At 37.1% G+C, this 16,652-nt stretch overlaps 1 protein-coding gene and 1 long non-coding RNA gene across 4 annotated transcripts in view; both read left to right on the top strand.

The window, feature by feature from the left end:
• TENM1 (teneurin transmembrane protein 1) overlaps positions 1-16,652 on the top strand; it is a 1,172,023-nt gene that overhangs the window by 658,401 nt on the left and 496,970 nt on the right. The gene's annotated exons all lie outside the window — the stretch shown is intronic.
• LOC311444211 lies at positions 1,125-4,068 on the top strand. The gene is made up of 3 exons (XR_014697732.1): positions 1,125-1,516; positions 1,877-1,934; positions 2,654-4,068. It is a non-coding gene; the product is annotated as an uncharacterized lncRNA (long non-coding RNA).

Raw genomic sequence — 16,652 nt, forward strand, 5'->3', positions numbered from 1 at the left:
ACAAAATGATACTGTAATTCTCAGAATCATTTGGATAGTTCTGTTTATCCTGGGCATACACATCTTTCTTCAAAACACAGGACAATCCCTTTTTCCTATTGTGATCCTTCAACTGGGGAGATTTAGGGTCTGATCCCGCTGTTTTGGAGCCAGCATATTTCAGAAAGGGGACTTGTCCCCCTGCGCTTACTGTGTTAGCAATGCTCCCACACACAGCATTTCAGCGAACATCACAGGAGCAATGTAATCTTTGCTTGGATTGCTGCGGGCACAACAGCAAAACCCAAGTGAAAAGCAGGAGCCGCGGGTTGGCCCCACTTCTCCTGCCTTGTAGCTTGCACGTTGTGAGCATGGTAAGGAGAGAATGCCCGAGGCAGCCACATGCTGGAGGATGTGAAGCTGCTGTCAAGGGCTTTTCTTCTCTCCTCACCACGGACCAGCTACCTCCTGGTCCGCACACAAATGATTTTATGCTACTGCTCAGATGGTAACTGCTGCTTGTGCTGTCTGCGGTATTCTGAGCATGGCGATTTAGTACTATGATTGCTACTGAGACTGTTAGGATATCATTTCTTAATTCTGAGGCTGCTCTGTTCGAGCATCGTGGCTCATCAAATCCCGTATCTAGTCTTTTATATTCCTTTTAGAAAAGAAAGAAAAACAAATGAAGTCTTTGAGTATACATTTAATTTTGGTGAAGCATGGATCATTATGCTGTGCAACCACCATTTAGGAAATGGTTATTATATGGAGCCTGATGGGTTTTTGCCTTAGAAGTCTTATGGAAGCATTTTGTCCCTTCAGAGGCTCGCTTGCTCGTACGGGGCAGCTCGCCTCTGCTCGGGGCTTGAAGAACTGAGTGCAACCTGCACCTCCCTGGGGGAGAGGCCAGCACCAAGGAGCCTCCTTGTTAGTGGGCAATTAGGGTTGTCATCACCCTGCTAATCAACACTAATTAGATTCCGAGGGAACCTGGGAAACAAAACTTTGCAGCTGAGTTACAAGGCTGGACTAATTAGAGGGGCACTCCAGTGTGTTAGGATGGTACTCTGCTGCCTGGATAAAAACAGCTGCAAACGCTGCTTTAGCTCCTGACTCATGCGGTTTTTAATGAAGATGTTCTTAATGAGGAACAAAGTTTTCCTCCTGTAGGGATTTCCTTGGTTTGGGGAGGAGGACAGCTCTGTCAGAAGACCCAGCCAAACCTTCCTGCAGGCCCTGTTTGTTTATCTGTGTTGTGCGTTTAGCGGGGTGACACAAAGGGCCCAGGCCTCGAATTACTGCTGAGTCTGAGACAGTTATCTTTTAATAATAGTAATTTAAAGCTTTTAATAATGTTGTGAGGGAAGAACCTTTTTTTGAGCTACATGATGTTCCGCATTGTATAATTTATCTCTGCATAGTATCTAAGTAAATGAAGCTATAGAGTAATTAAACCCATCCCTTGCAGCTTTGTCCATTTCCTGTATATATGAAGCAGGCATTGATATATTAGGTGCTATCTCTTACAGAAGAGGTGTGGAAAAATTTAATAGCCATTGTACAATCATATTTTGAGTTACCCCGCTAATGGGATTTATTGGTTTTCTTGTATTTGTTTTCATTTATGTCTAGTTTGGTATATAAATCTGCACAATGTAGTAGTTTAATTGCCAGTGGAATCCAGGCTGAAAGCCAGCTTTTAAGGAGTATTGGTAATGCAGTGCCTGGATCTGGTGGGAGGAGAGGAGGGTACAGGGAAGAGTGTATGGGCTGTGGCTATAAATTACCATGGTCTGTGTCTGTCTGTTGGAACATCGTGCTTTAACGGGGAAAATCTGAGAAAGGGTGTATTTTCTACACTGTGTTTTCATTTCATTTTCATTTTGTTTTCTAGTCAATATTATTCTATCAGAGCTTTGAGGAAGAATCTTAATGGCGTGCTTGCAATAAAAGTAAGCATGGGTAAATTGGGTTGGATAGGATTTTTAAGGAAGAAACTCTAGCATTCCTCTTCTAAACAACTGCATCAGTGCACAGTTACAGTTCAAATATGCCATCTTGATAAACTGAATTGTTTCACCTAGTGTAACAGATGACCGTTCGTCTGCTTATTTTAGAAGATCAGTTAAGCCAAGACTTCTGGTATTAAGTGGAAAAAAAGGTGACTGCAGTTGGAGGAAGGACGTGTGAAATAGTCACACAGTATGAAAAGACAGATGGTATCATTATTAAATTATAGACAGTTATAATATACACGGATAGCAGCGTAGGTATACAGCAGTTGCTATTACGTATTTACAAATAATGTCCATTATTAATATTGTGAGTCTTCTGTTGAAACCAGCCTGTCTCATACCTTAGTGCACATAGGCAGTGTTTCACTTGGGATGTGCTCAGGCATTGCTTTAAGAATCCTCTGAGTTTGGTAGCAGTTGATTTTAGCCAGTTTTCAAGTACTTCTGTCTTTTTTCTTGTAGTACAGCAGACTTTCTTAGTCTTTTCTTGTATGCTGTGTTCAGTGTAATCTCCTGTACCACTGTATTCTTGGGCCTGGTTTTAATTCATGAAATGCTACCAAATTTGTAGTTACAAATGAACCTAGGTTCTATATTTTCATATATGCAACGCTTACATAATGTAACTTAAATGTGAAATATTTCTCTCTTTCTAGGGAAGTGTGTGCCCTTTTTCTGTGGCTGGCATGCCAGAGAAGTTCAGCAGATTGAGTGGTGGCAAACTGATGCTTGTCTGAAGCTCTTGAGAGAAGTAAATAAGGCAGACATGGCAGAAGGTGTATCCTTCCTCCATCCACATGCAAACAGCCATGTCACTTTTGCCTAGTGTTGGGCTAGGCTTCTGCTGAGGAAGAAATACAAGCACACTGAAGGATTTGCATCCTTCCCAAATTCATTGCTTTTCTTAAAATACTGAGCTGAATTTAGTGCTCAGTTTAAAAATGCTATTTCAGTAATTGTTTAAAGGCTAAGTGGTGAGGCACTAAACAAAAGCTATCATGTTTGTAAAGCAAAAAGGATTCCCTATAATAGCTTCTTGCTATTTTCTGGTGCTGGGAGGATGGGAAGGCTTTGAAACCTATGCTATGAATCATTCCCAGCATTTTGTGTTACTGAAACGTGAATATTATTTTTAAATGTGTAACAGTGCTATTAGAGCCTTCTGTGATTTAGAGAGAGCTTCCAGAATACTAAAAAGTCATTATTTACTTTCTTCCAGTCTATTAGTGCAGAACAATCCTCACGCAGGCTCTGCAGTGGCAAGGTTGATTGGTTCTCGGTGGACTTGTCTTGTTAATAGGAGAAAAGAGGCTCTTGCTGGTATTTCTGCTCCCATCTGGAGCATGACTCCTCTAGACAGCTAATTGTGTTGCATTTGAGCAGCCTCCCTGGTGTGACAAAGTGGGTGTCTTTAGACCTTTACCTTAAATAAACGCCTGCTTCTCATATGTGACAGTGCTTCCACAGTTTACCAAACACGTCTGAGCTGCGGTCTCAAATAGATGTCACCTTCCTTTTGCTCAGTGAAACCCTGTGTTGTGAAGCTGGGAATACCTCTAACTTGGTCCAGGTCAGGCAGCTTTGTTAAGTCTCATCACTTTTCTCTTCCGTGATCCTTGCGCATTTTTCTGGAGCTAGCAAATATTTACACAACGGGCCGGCTTGCTTTGTCACCTGAAAATGGAGTGCTTAATGCACTCTTTGTCTCATCATCAGTTAAGCTTCAGAGATGCTCTTCTATACGGCTATGCAATGAACGTGGACTGAAAGCTTTTGTGCAGTGGCTGAAGCTCTGAAATTGGGAACGAGTGGAAAAAGTAGCATGCAGGCTGTGTGCATGCAGTTCCTTGCAGTTTTACTGCCAGTGGCTATTTGTTGAACTTCAAATGTACGTGTAGCTGCTATCTGTCTGTGGTGTTATTGGAAACAGTAACAGTACAAGGCAAGTACTGTGAGGTAATATAGGCTCTCATCAAGATTTAAACCATTTTTCTAAAATTACTTAAACTTTGTTTTTACCTGTGGTTATTAATCTCCAAGCCATTAAAGAAACCCATCCAATTTCTCTTAACTTGACTCTGTGTTTGGCAACAGCAACAACAAAATCCTTGTTCAATCTCTGTTTAAATTGCTACAGTTACGAGGTGGCAGTATCTGTTAGCTTCTTTTGGGATGACTTATGAATATTAACTAATGCATAGATCACCACTGAAATTATATGCTGAGAAAGGGTATAAGGGAGAGCTGGTCTTTTTTCAACTACTCCAAAGACCCAGAAGATTTTTCAGGGGTGCATGTTCATGTTACACTAGCTCATGGCTGCTTTAGCATCAGACAGGGCAGTCCTGCTCCCCCCTTGTGGGCACAGCCAAATTGTTATTCTGCTGGCATCAGCTCTGCTGACAACTGCTGTTGTTAGTCTAAGGATCCATCCTTATGCTTTCCCTCGCATTTCCTTCATAGATGGTTCATGGGTTGTTTAAAATAACGTAGGTATTACAGATTTTTGGAGGACAACTAGAGAAGCATATGTAACTGAGACAGCAGCACAGTCAATTTTACAAGGCTTTCTCTCATCCAGAAACTTGTTTGAAACTAATGATGCTGTGATCCTGCCCCAGCAGGGCGAGATCCCGAAGAGGTATGAAATTCCCATTCTCATCCCACTCCTTGGTGTAGCAGTGTCCCACACAGAAAAATCCCCTGGCAAAGGAGAGGAAAGTTGTGCAAGGCAGGTGCAATCTGGAATCCTACCTCATGGTGCAAGTTCCTGTGCTTCTTCAGTCTGACAGGCAAGCAAAAGACCAGCTTTGGTAACAACATAGTATTTCAATATGTTCATAATTTTTAATGAATGGAATAAAATGTGACAGTATAATTTGGGGTGTAACTGTGGAAGAGACGTGAGTTTAAGTTTTGATCTGGATGATAAATGGGGCATTTTCAATCCAATTTTTCATGGTTTGAGTGAGAGTTATGTGGTTAAAAATGATCTCAACAAACAATGTAAAATTGGTGGTGTCCATTTATAATGTGAACCACTAACAAATGAATAATATCTGGTTTATTTTCTCCAGGGTACAGTATCTAGTTTATGAATGCACTTGTACTTCATAAATCATTCTCAAGAGCAAAAGGGAGAAAAATGAAAAATCCATTTTCTTTCAACCCCCTGGGTCTTTATTTAATTTTTAATGAAATAGAGAGGATACTTCATCAATGGCAACAATAGAGCATTTTCAACACACATCTTTGAAAACAAACAGAACCAAATCTTAAAACACCACTAAAAATCCCCAACCCACAGCCCAAAACAAATACAGCAAAGGAGCTGCCTTGAGACACAAAACAGATTTAAAATCAAATGGATTTTTGAAGCATTTAAAGATTTGTCAGTTACTTAATTTAGCTGTGACATGTTCTTACCTAGCATGCAGTAGAATACAGTCAGAGTTTAACATCTATATGATTTTAGGTGCCATATTATTTTATAGCACACCCTATTAATACCGGGCATTTTCTTTCTGGTTCTGACTCACATGACAACAGAAGCACTAGGATCAGAAAAGCTCTGCCTTGAATGTAACATTTGTCCTTTCATTATCTTAAATGTTGACTATAAATCTGAGCGTGTATATCATAGGAGATTGTTATTTAAAGACCACATAACTGAATTCTGCTGAGTGCAATAGCAGAACATGTTAATACTGATTGAGCTCAGAAAAAGAGCTCCTGTTGATTTCAGTGTCAGCTTTTCTGGTCTGAAGCACAATAGCATCATGAGATAATCCAATTTAGCTTCCTCTATATCAGAGGCTATTGTATTTTACACTGTGTACCCTTGTATTTTATTTTGTTCACACTGATATTATTTAGCTCATCCTCCACATTTGGAGATTGTTTTGCAGAAATCAAGAGGGTAAGGGGGAAAAAAAAAAAAGTGGTGGTTTGGTGGGGAGGGAGCAGGTAGAATGTGTACCAGAGAGCAGTTTTCCTTAAAATATCTGCTTTTTTGTGGATCACGTTTGTCCTTTTTGAGTCTCTTGCTCAGTTTTGCTTTGCTGCCGGATTTACATCCTCTTCCATCTTTTTGGTTCTCCTTATATGGATGCCTATGCTCAGACCAATTCTCAATCATCTCCTGTACAAATGATCAGGGTTTCATATTTTCCTAATGTCAAATTATCTGTTTGTTTCATTAAAAGTAAATGTTAGGAGCAGGTTTGGTTGTTTGGTTTCTGTCTCACCCTATTTCATATAGTGGAATAAGGGAAGTCATTATGGCTTCTCTAGCAAAAAAAAAAAAAAAAAAAAATCCTGTTAAATTTTTTAGCAGAAAAACTACCCTTGTCATCTAGTCATCACATTATTGGTTTTGCTTTTAGTGACCTTGGTCTATTGCCAAAAATACACAGTATTTCTTACTTTCACTGGGAAGTCTCTCAGTCTGTACAGCAAGCCTTCTATAAAATGGAGGAAGGAAAAGCTTTTATTCTCAGATTAATGAAACATATTTCTAAGAAATATTCTACTACAGCCATTATTAACTTGACTTTCAGTGCATCATACAGATTGCAAGCATCTAGTATGTTTCAGAAGCTATATACAAAATAATTTTTAGAAAGCGGGAGAGGAATTTAGATCATGTCTACATAAATCTCAATGACCATTATGTATTATTGCATTTTAAAGCACTATTTAAAGAATAAGAATTTGACTTATGTTAATGATCAACATAAAATTCAGTCAAGACTAATGCTTATCTTTAGCTCTGTGCTATCTCCTTTAAATATTTCAGCAAGTACTTTTTTCATGCTGCCTGCATTGTTTTGGAGCATAAGTGAAGTTGCTGCTGTTTCACTAGTTTCACTGTCTGAGGTACAGCCTTCAGTTTTTCTGCTACTTACCACTGATAGCTTCAGTTGCTGTTTCCTTTCTCTTGTTGCTAGAACATATTGTTGATCATTTAACTTCTTTTTCTAGTGTGCTTTCTGTAACATGTTGCAGTTAGGTGCCACTAGTACCAACTGTATATAGAAGCTGCATATACAATTGTATATACAAATACAGGGCAAAGTCTGAAACTGAAATAGGTGCTATTTGAGAGCTGCTACTCTGAAAACTTCATACAGAATTCCAACTTTGTTGTGCATCACCAGGAAGTGATTCTCTGCATAGCAAGCCTAAAAATGTTCTTTACATCCATTAGCAGCTAAAACTCTCCTAATAATGCTTTTTTCTCATGCACTGTGATTAGTTATTTTTCTGCCTTAGATGGCAGTTGTGGTAAATCTTTATTGCCTCATGTGCTCATGGCTCATTTATTGTTTTGTTTTTCTTCTTTGTTTGCTTACTGAATAGATTTATTACCTTTGCATGAAATTATACTTTTGAGATAACTACTTACTTCCACGGAGGCTTCTTCAATTTTAAATTGTTTTGCAGTTTTGGTTTCTATTACTCATAAACAAAATGTCACTGGCAATCTGCATGGCTTCTGCAAAAAGGTGTAACTATAAGAATTAGAAGAAACTCAGTAAGAATAAAAATAACTCATTTTGTGAGTTCTCACTTCTAGAACTTTTCCTTAAAAATAAAAAATAAAACATCTGTGAGCAGCAATTTTCTTTCTAGACTAAAAATTCTACCCTGCATGTGATTCTTGGTATGCATTTTCAGAGGAGGCCCATCAGGATGCCCTCCATTCTGAAGATCCCAGCTAACGTACATTATCCTATTTAGATAATTTTTGAAAAGCTGTCTAAATTTATTTAAGCACTGCACAACTGTAGTTATTCTCACTCATAATGTTTAGGTTATGAACACGCATAAAATCTCTGTTCTGAAGCTGCAAAGACAGGTTAACAGTACAAAGCAAGCAACCATTTTGCAAAATGAAACTAAAAATCTCCAGATTTTAAGTGAAAATCTTATAGCAGATGGATAAGAGTTCTTGAATATTTTCATTGTACAATTTGACCTCTTATTAGAAGATGCTTTCATAAGAAGTGTGTCTTACCTATTATCTGGAAGTGTAGAAAGGAGACAGTTATATCTATGGAGCACTCTAAACTTCAGCACAGTCTGCTTTCATAACTTATCATGGTTTTAAGCTTGGTCGGAATTTTTTTCTATAAATAAATAAAATGCAAATAAACCTGTTGTCACATGAAACACATGGTAACCTTAATATTAACAGTAGAAATGACCTTAGTGTGGTGAAAAACAGATAAGATGTGACCATATCGCCTAGAAACAATACAGATACTGAGTAACAAGAACACTTGGATAGCAGTCTTGTCACAGATACTACATTTCTCTGTATCACTGAACATCAGCTAATTAAAAAGTGCATTTAGCCAGAGGAATTATTTTTATGAATTTTCAAATACGCTTTAAGCAAATACAAAGAAAAAGTAATAAAGCTTAATTTACTTACGAACACTCTAACCCATCTGCTGTTCCTATATATCAGCATTAAGACTATCCAGTAGATTATTGTAGTATGACTTTTCTGAAAATAAGTTCAGCTCAAAAACAGGGAAGATTACAATTTAGTTCTCTATAACATGACCATAAGAAACAAATTCACCCAGTGATGAAATAATCATTTTGTTTAATTTCCAAAGGGCAATATTTAATATGACAGTACTTAGGCATGCCTCACTCATTCATGGATGGAATTAAAGGAACTTCTTATCTTTTTATTGCTGCATAAAGTAACTTCCATGGCCATCCCCGTGGACAAGTGATTCCCCTAGATAGTGATGATGAATTTCTTATCTTCTCCAAAAGGGAGGGAGTAAGAACAGCTGAGGACAGAACAATATCTTTTTCTCTCCTACACCTGCCAGCATTTCTATAGTTGCGTGAAATTCTGCAGGAGAGGACATATAAAACATGTATATGCAAACCTTAAAAGGTGGATATAAAATGACTGCTGACTGCAGATCACATAGATAGGGCCTTGTAAATCATTCAGTTTAATTGACTCTGCTGCAGTAATCAGTTTAATCAGTCTGCCAATTTTCAGAACACTAAGTCATATAGATCAAACTAGTTGGTGCCTTTTCCTTCATATCAGTCTCTGAAAAGCTATATGAAAATATGAAAAAATCTGTTCTAATAAGTTTGCATTCTGTTTGTTTCTTGTTTTTTTTTTTTTTGTTTGTTTTTTTGTTTTTTGTTTTTTTTTTTTTTAACATGTAATAGATCACTGTTGAAACTAAGTGAGAAGCTGTGTACTCAAAGGTTTTTCATTTTTTGTACTTTTATTTTTTTTCCCCAAAAGCAGCAGTGATCTGTTATGTGGGATGAATTCTTCAGTCCCAGCAGAGCCTGATAGGTGTTTGGAATCTTTACCAGAAATTGGGAAGTAGAGATTTTAAATTCACTCATTGAGCATATTGCCTTGAACAGGTGTTTGCTGCCTGTTGCCAGAAAGCAGAGTTATTCATCCAGTCATGCATCCATATGCAGTGCAGCATAGTATCCTGGCACTTGTCAAAAGAAAGTCCCAATCTCTCTCCGCTGAAATAGTTGCTGCTGGTGATCAGCCATCCTCTTCGGAAGATGCCAGGCAAACCATATGACTGCTCTGCAGCCTTGGCTTTACAAGCAATTCTGCTTAATTCTTTTAGTGTCAGAGTAGTTGTCTCTTCAGCTACTCACTTCCATAGACTGTTAAGGTAGCACATTTGATATGTCAATTCAATTTCAGATGAATATCATTTAAAAAAAAATTTTAAACCTAATGGTGTACTCATTTATGTTCACACTGTGCTCCAGGTGTACCTCTTCAGCTTCTGGTTAACATTTTTTCAGTTATCACAAATGTAAAAACCACCACTGTGCACTGCTGGCTCTAACTTTAGCCATCTACTAAATAATTTTGTTGACAATTACCCTACTGCTGTTGCTGACTTGCAAATAACCTGATTTGCAGAGTGAAAAAGAAAACACCTTTTATATATGTCTATCCGTAAAGCTTGCCTTCTGCAGTGCTGTTAGTAGCCTGCCTTTCATGCAGATGGGTATTAGCTGGACTAAATTCTGGTATGTTCAAAGCTGTATGATTAGCAAAGCAGAAATTAACAAATTATTGCAAATAATTTAACTTTTTTTCTGTGGAAGGTGTTGGGGCAGAAGGAGGTATGGATAGAATTTTTATAAGCTGCTTGCTTTTTTGAAGCACAGTTGTTATACAGGGCAAAACATTGCTGCTTGGAGATCATGCCAAGAACCTCTGAGTTGAATAGATGAATGTTTACTGGACACGTGGAATGAACTTATTACATAGTTTTTTGTTAAGATGTTTTTAGCTCTGAATTACCTCTTGAATACAAATTAATTTTCATGACAGTCTCCAAGCTTATCTTGGATTATAATGCTGTGTAAAATTCCTCCAAGGTGTGCAGTCAGCATTCATTTCCAGATATCAGTGTCAAAAACGTATTCAAACGTGGTTATTTGAACACTCCGCACACCACTTGGTGTGTTTTTCATCCACTATACATCACGATTAGTAGCAAAACTAGAGACTGGCATTGTTTTTTTGTGACTTCTCTGTTGTAAAAGACCATCCCCAAGTCTCTCCAAGTGCGTACTGCTTTTCTACTTAAAAGGGGAAAAAAAATAAAAGCTTTGCTGTTTTTAAACCATTTCTTATCCCTTGAGCTGTCACCAAAGACAGGCTTTGCATTATTCAGCATTTTTTAATTCAATTTGAAACATTTCTTTAAGAAACAACTATTTGATCTATGTAGAAATACATGAATTTCTTCTTTCAGATTTGCAACTTTCTGAGTCAAAAAAAAAAATTAGTAATTTTTCATGTAAGAAGACTCAAGATGGCACCGAACTGTTTCCACATGAGCTCACTCTGAATTTAGAGTTTAGTCTGTCTTCCTTTCATAGAAGAGCACAAGTTGGTGAGGAGTACTGTAAAACACCAGGGACTGGAAACTCAGCTTTTGGATGTGAGAGAGTGATAGGTCAGAAGTAGGCAGACAGCACTGAGATGGAGGAAAATTGACAACTTCTACAAGCAAAGCTATTGCTCAAATGCATCGAAAGGGAAGGATTTCATCTTTGTCTTTCATTTTCTTTTTGATGGTGATGAACACTGCAGAACATTTGTTCAGTGGAGGATGTAGTCAAAAGAGTTTGTTGTCTCTTCATTGAGAGCACAAGGGAAGAAAAGGATGCTTTGAGGAAGGCTTTTTCTTTGCCCAGAGGCTCTGTATTTGAAGTAGCAGAACTACCCATAAAACAGAAATGATTACAAACCATACCAATGTAAACAATGCTTTTCTTTTGCTTCCAGAGAATGCATCTGTCTTTGATACATTTCAGGGTCATGTATTAGGGCTACATTCCAGATGTTGTTTTATTTTTTGTACGCTTTCTATTTTAATTTCCTTCAAAATATTATATATATATATATATATTTAACTCCAAGAGGCCTTAAACCTGCACCAAAATCCGATTCCTAATAAATAATAATACAGCACCAGAAAAAGAATTGCATGCGGTGAGATCCATTATGAGAGTTTGGTGGTAGAAATGTCATAGTAGACTTTCCTAGGTTTTTAGATTCTATCCTCGCACGGGCCCACAATAGCTCTTTTGAAGTGTTCTTGATTGCAGAGGAATAACAGCCACATTGTTGAAAACAAATGAAGTGAGCATCTGGTGTAAGTTTGAGAAATTATTATTAACAAAGTTGTTACATTTTAGTGGCCAAGATTAGAAAATTATTCATACAGACTTGTTACCAGCCCAGTAGCACTCCTGGAACTTCGTGTTAGCAAAAAGAAAAATAATAATAATAATAAAAAATAATGCAAACACTGTGTGCTAGTAAATGAGCAGAACAGCAGCCTTCAGGGTGATAAGATCTACTCATTTGCCATAGATCATTAAAATATTCCCCAACAGCCTCGTTTAGTTTGGGGAAGACACTTTGTTATCTCTGGTGCTACCCCTGCTCAAGGCAGGGCTTATTGCCTGTGTTGGCTCTAGGCCTTGTACAGGTGTTTTGAGTAACTCCAGCAAGGGAGTTTCCACATCTCCAGACTGTTTAAGTGTCTGGCCACCTCCATAGTGAAAAGATGTATTTCTTACACCCAGTGGGAGTTTCCCATGCTCCAAGGGGGACTTAAGTCAGCCTTCTGGCTACACTCTTGCTAATTCAGCCCAGGATGCAGTTCGCCTTTGTGCTGCAAGGGCACGCTGACGGCTCTGTTTCAAGTTGTCCACTGGTGTACACTCATGATTTTTCTGTAAAGCTGCTTTCTCTCCACCTGGCCATGCACCTATATACCCTGGGGAGGATTGTTCCATCCAAAACACAGGACTTCATATTTTCCTCTGCTGAACTTCATGAGGTCCTCATCAGCCCCATCTTCCAGGCTGTCAACGTCTGTTTGAATAGCACCTCTGCATATTGACCATTTTCCCCCGAATTGGTGTTTCCTGCAAAGTCACCGAGTGTGTTCTGTCCTGTTATCCAGGTTATTTTGCACCTTCAAGACTTTGCATGCAGAAGCAGTATTTTTTTGTTAATTATTTAAAGAACCTGGTATGGGACTATTATCAGATGTTGATGCTAAATGTATTTACACAAATACAATGTTTGGAGAAGCCAAAAAGTAAGATTTCTATATTAATCTTGACCTGGAGGGAGGATTTTAAGGGATCATGCGGTTATTCCATGGTAGTGTTTCAAAACCATTTTCTTCCTCCAGGTTGTGTCTTTTGTTATGGCATGCAGTCATGTCCAGAAAACATGTACTTCTTTGCACCAGGGTCAAGAATATATCCTCTGGGAAAGGGGAAAAAACAAGCAAACAAACAAACAAAAAATTTTTCTTCCTAAAAACCTTTGGAACCTGGCACTAGCTGACTTATATGAGGGTTGGAGAATATATATGAAATCCAAGACTTCCTGAGATCCTGCCATGCTACTCCATTTTCAGGTCTAGGTGTACTAGGTTTATTCATCTCATAGTGAGAGCATATCCAACGGAAGTAAGTGAGCTAGAATGGAGACTTTTATTTACAGTGTCTGAAAGATATATTTACAGTTATTACAAAGATATTTCCCTTCACTTTCTATTGCACTCTTTCACTTCCTAGCCATTAAACAGCTTCCTGTATTTTGGAATTGTTCAGTAGACTGTTAATTCAGTTGATCTTTTTTTAACTTTAGCACTGGAATCAATCATATCATACAAATACAATTTATAGTGTATTGCTTGTTTCCACTAATCTTTTATTTTGAATAAAAATTAATTATTAAATTAATTTTAAAATTATAAAATTAAATTAAAATTTTAAAATTTTAAAATTTTATGCAACTTTTTGTTCGTTCAGTTCCAGAATTGCTGATACCTGATTAACCAAGAAAACTGCTGATAAGACTCGGAATTCAGTCAGTTAATTGACCTTGGCTTCTTATACACTCTCATCTAGTAATAGAGATATTTAAACGTGGAGGTAGTTGTCTGTCCTTCACACATTGGCCTTTAGTTCTCTTCGCTAATAGCTTTAGTCATTTAATAACATATTTTACAGCAAGGTCAGGTTAACAGGGGCTTTTATAGGCCAATATTTTACAGAGAATCGGTGAACCAAAAACTGTAATTATGCATGGGAAATAATTCCTTGAATAATTACTGATGATTAACTGGCTGTTATCATTGAGACAGGTTATAAGGATTTGATATGAGGAGGTAGAAACCAACACATCAAACCTATGGTAAATGCTACATATTTGATAAAGCTTTCTATTTACTTCTGCGTATCCAAACGACAGGGCAAGTACAGCTCTAATTGTGATTTTTATCAATTGGATTTTTATCTATAAAATTGCATTTTTACACTGAGTGTATTTTACAATGAGTATATGAATGAGCTTCAAAAAGTAGTGAGTTCATTATCATTGTACACAATTACATGAGTGTTAGCAGTGCTTTAAAATTATCTGGTATTTTATGCACAATTACAGTTCTTTTCAAACTGGCTTGATACTATGGAACAGATCAGATTTGCATAAGGTTTATGAGTATTGCCATACAACTTCCAAATAGGATTGAGACGTGTGTGAACAACAAACAAATTCTGTAAGACTGAAATCAATAACCCCCCAAAGGTGCTAACTACGAAAGACATGTGAAGAAACCAGACAGAACAAAATATTGGGAGAAATATAGTTTGTCATTTCTCACAGAGCCTAAGGTACATGTCCTAAAACTGCTTCATGTGAGTCCACACACATCCAGGAATGACATACTGGAGATATGAGAGTTGTGGGAGGATGAGATACAAGTACTCTTGAATAGGTTATTAAAATTTCAATGACATCTAAACATAAAAATTATCTGGAGTAGTTGAAAGAACTTTAGGAAAGAAAAATCTCAGGTGTTCAACACAATATTTGGGCAAATGACAGGATTAAAAAAAAAAAGAGAGACAGAGAGAAAGACGAAAGGAAACTATGCTGATTTTTAAGCTTTGTAAGTAAAAGCTACAGGCTAGAATCACAATGAGGATTTATGTTCACAAAATACTTTCTGGCAGTTACAATACACCTCTGGTAAACATGAGATATTGGCCCAAATCCACCCAACTTCCTTCAGAACAAAAGTTCAAAATAATTCCTTTATTATCCCAAGTATATTGCTAACATGTCAGTCTGTGAAGTATTCAGAGGTCTCTCTTAGTTTTCCCTCCTGAAGCTGCACCATTTCAGACAGAATATTTAAGTTTTCATTAGAACAGAGAGTAGATCTCAGATGTCCTAGCTTTCAGGAGACTGATCTAATTAGCTGGTGTATTCACCCATCCCTCTCAAAGAACTGTTCCTTCAGCTTTCTTAACCAAACTGGCTGTCACAGGAGACTTGGTCTAGGTTAACAGGCCACAGTGCAACATATTCCCCTACTGGTTGGCTTTAGCTCACACCTGGTCTAATCTCAATCTCACAGGGACTATTTACTAAAATAATATCGCAAGGTAACTACTAATTATTTTGGTAAAATTACTTCATAAACTGTCTGCCATTTCAATCTCTACTTGTTTTTAAGCATGTAATGTACTTCTAGAACAATAAATATTAAAGAAATTAATTAGGTCTATTTATAATCACTTGTGCAATTCCTTTAAGAATGCAAATTTATCTGGCACAAAATTAATTTAATAAATGCTGCACCTTTAATTTGAGTAAAAGTAAAAATACTCTGTAACATGCATTCCAGACATATATATTATTTTTACACTGCAAAATAATTCCCATTTTGTAGAGCTAGTGCTGATTAAAAGAAATTCACCTCATTCAATTTAATAAAACTAGCTAATTTAAGAAAAGTCAGGGTATTAAAATTTACTGTACATGACAACTGTTCTCATTTCAGAATGCACCCTACCACCTCTATTTGATTAGATTTCTTATTATAAGTTCTGAAAAGGTTAATGAATACCTTAACAAGGCAGCTCTGGTTCTATAATTGGGTGTAATAAGCAGATATGGTGATGGGCTCCTTTGTTGATGTAATTGTAATTCAGGCCTTTGAAGTGTTATAAAAACAACACAGTAAGAAGTGTAAAGAAAAATAAGGTCTCCTAATCTCCTGGCTTGGAGATAGAAATTGTTTCATACTCCGGCTGATGTAAACAGCTAACAAAACTCTGCACTTATATACTCTGGATCTGCAAGTATGTACCTCAAAGGCAATTATTTTTCACTCCTATAAGCAGAGACAGAAAATTTATGTTACAAGAACTGAAACCATGTAAAAAGGTGTCTTCTGAAGTCATCTGAAACCTAGTTGTGCTTTGAGTTTCTACTGTGAGATTTCAGGTTGCCTTCAAAGTGAATCTTTGCCTTTCACTCTTGACTTTAATTTTGCTAGAGCGATAATGAGAGAGTCCGGTCATCTTTGCTCAACCTAAGAATCCCTTCTCTTGATCATATGGGGAATTTACCTCTGAAGCACGTTTCGGTTTGCAGCACTATTCCTTGAATATGTATGATGAATTAGACACAGGAGTACAACTTGTGTAAACTAATACTTGTGTGTGTCTACTGAGCTTCCTTCGGTCATCTCTCACTGACTGATGTGTTGTAGCTCTACATTTGGTCATCTCATTCTCAATCATGTAGCACCTGAAGATTTGTATTCATTCATATTTTCTATTTCATGATCTTTCAACTCTTGCAGATGTTTTTGCTAACAGTTTCTAATTCTTTAGCCTTGTCTTTCTTATACTACTGAACTTTGTTTTGTCTGTGTTACAGAAGTGTTTAACGATATGTAGTTCCTTCTGTATGATATCCTGAGATTTTTCTGCATTAAAAAATTCTTCCAACTTTGTTTCATCAGAAAATTCAGTCAGTACATTATTTTTATCGAAAAAAAAAAAAATTATTAGTGAGAATGCTTTATAGAATGGGTCCAAAACTGATCCTTGAGGAATAAAATCTTACCCTTTTCTCAACCCAGTTTGTTGTTTGTTTGTTTGTTTTTTGTTTAATTATTATTTTGCAACTCCATTTCTACTTGTAATCATTCCTTATCTCCATTACAATATTTTACTAATATTTTCTCTTTCATATGTGATGATTTACTGAGATTATTAACATCTATTGTATTT

Source organism: Aythya ferina, assembly GCF_964211825.1.
Source record: "Aythya ferina genome assembly, chromosome: 13".
Classification (NCBI taxonomy): Eukaryota; Metazoa; Chordata; class Aves; order Anseriformes; family Anatidae; genus Aythya; species Aythya ferina.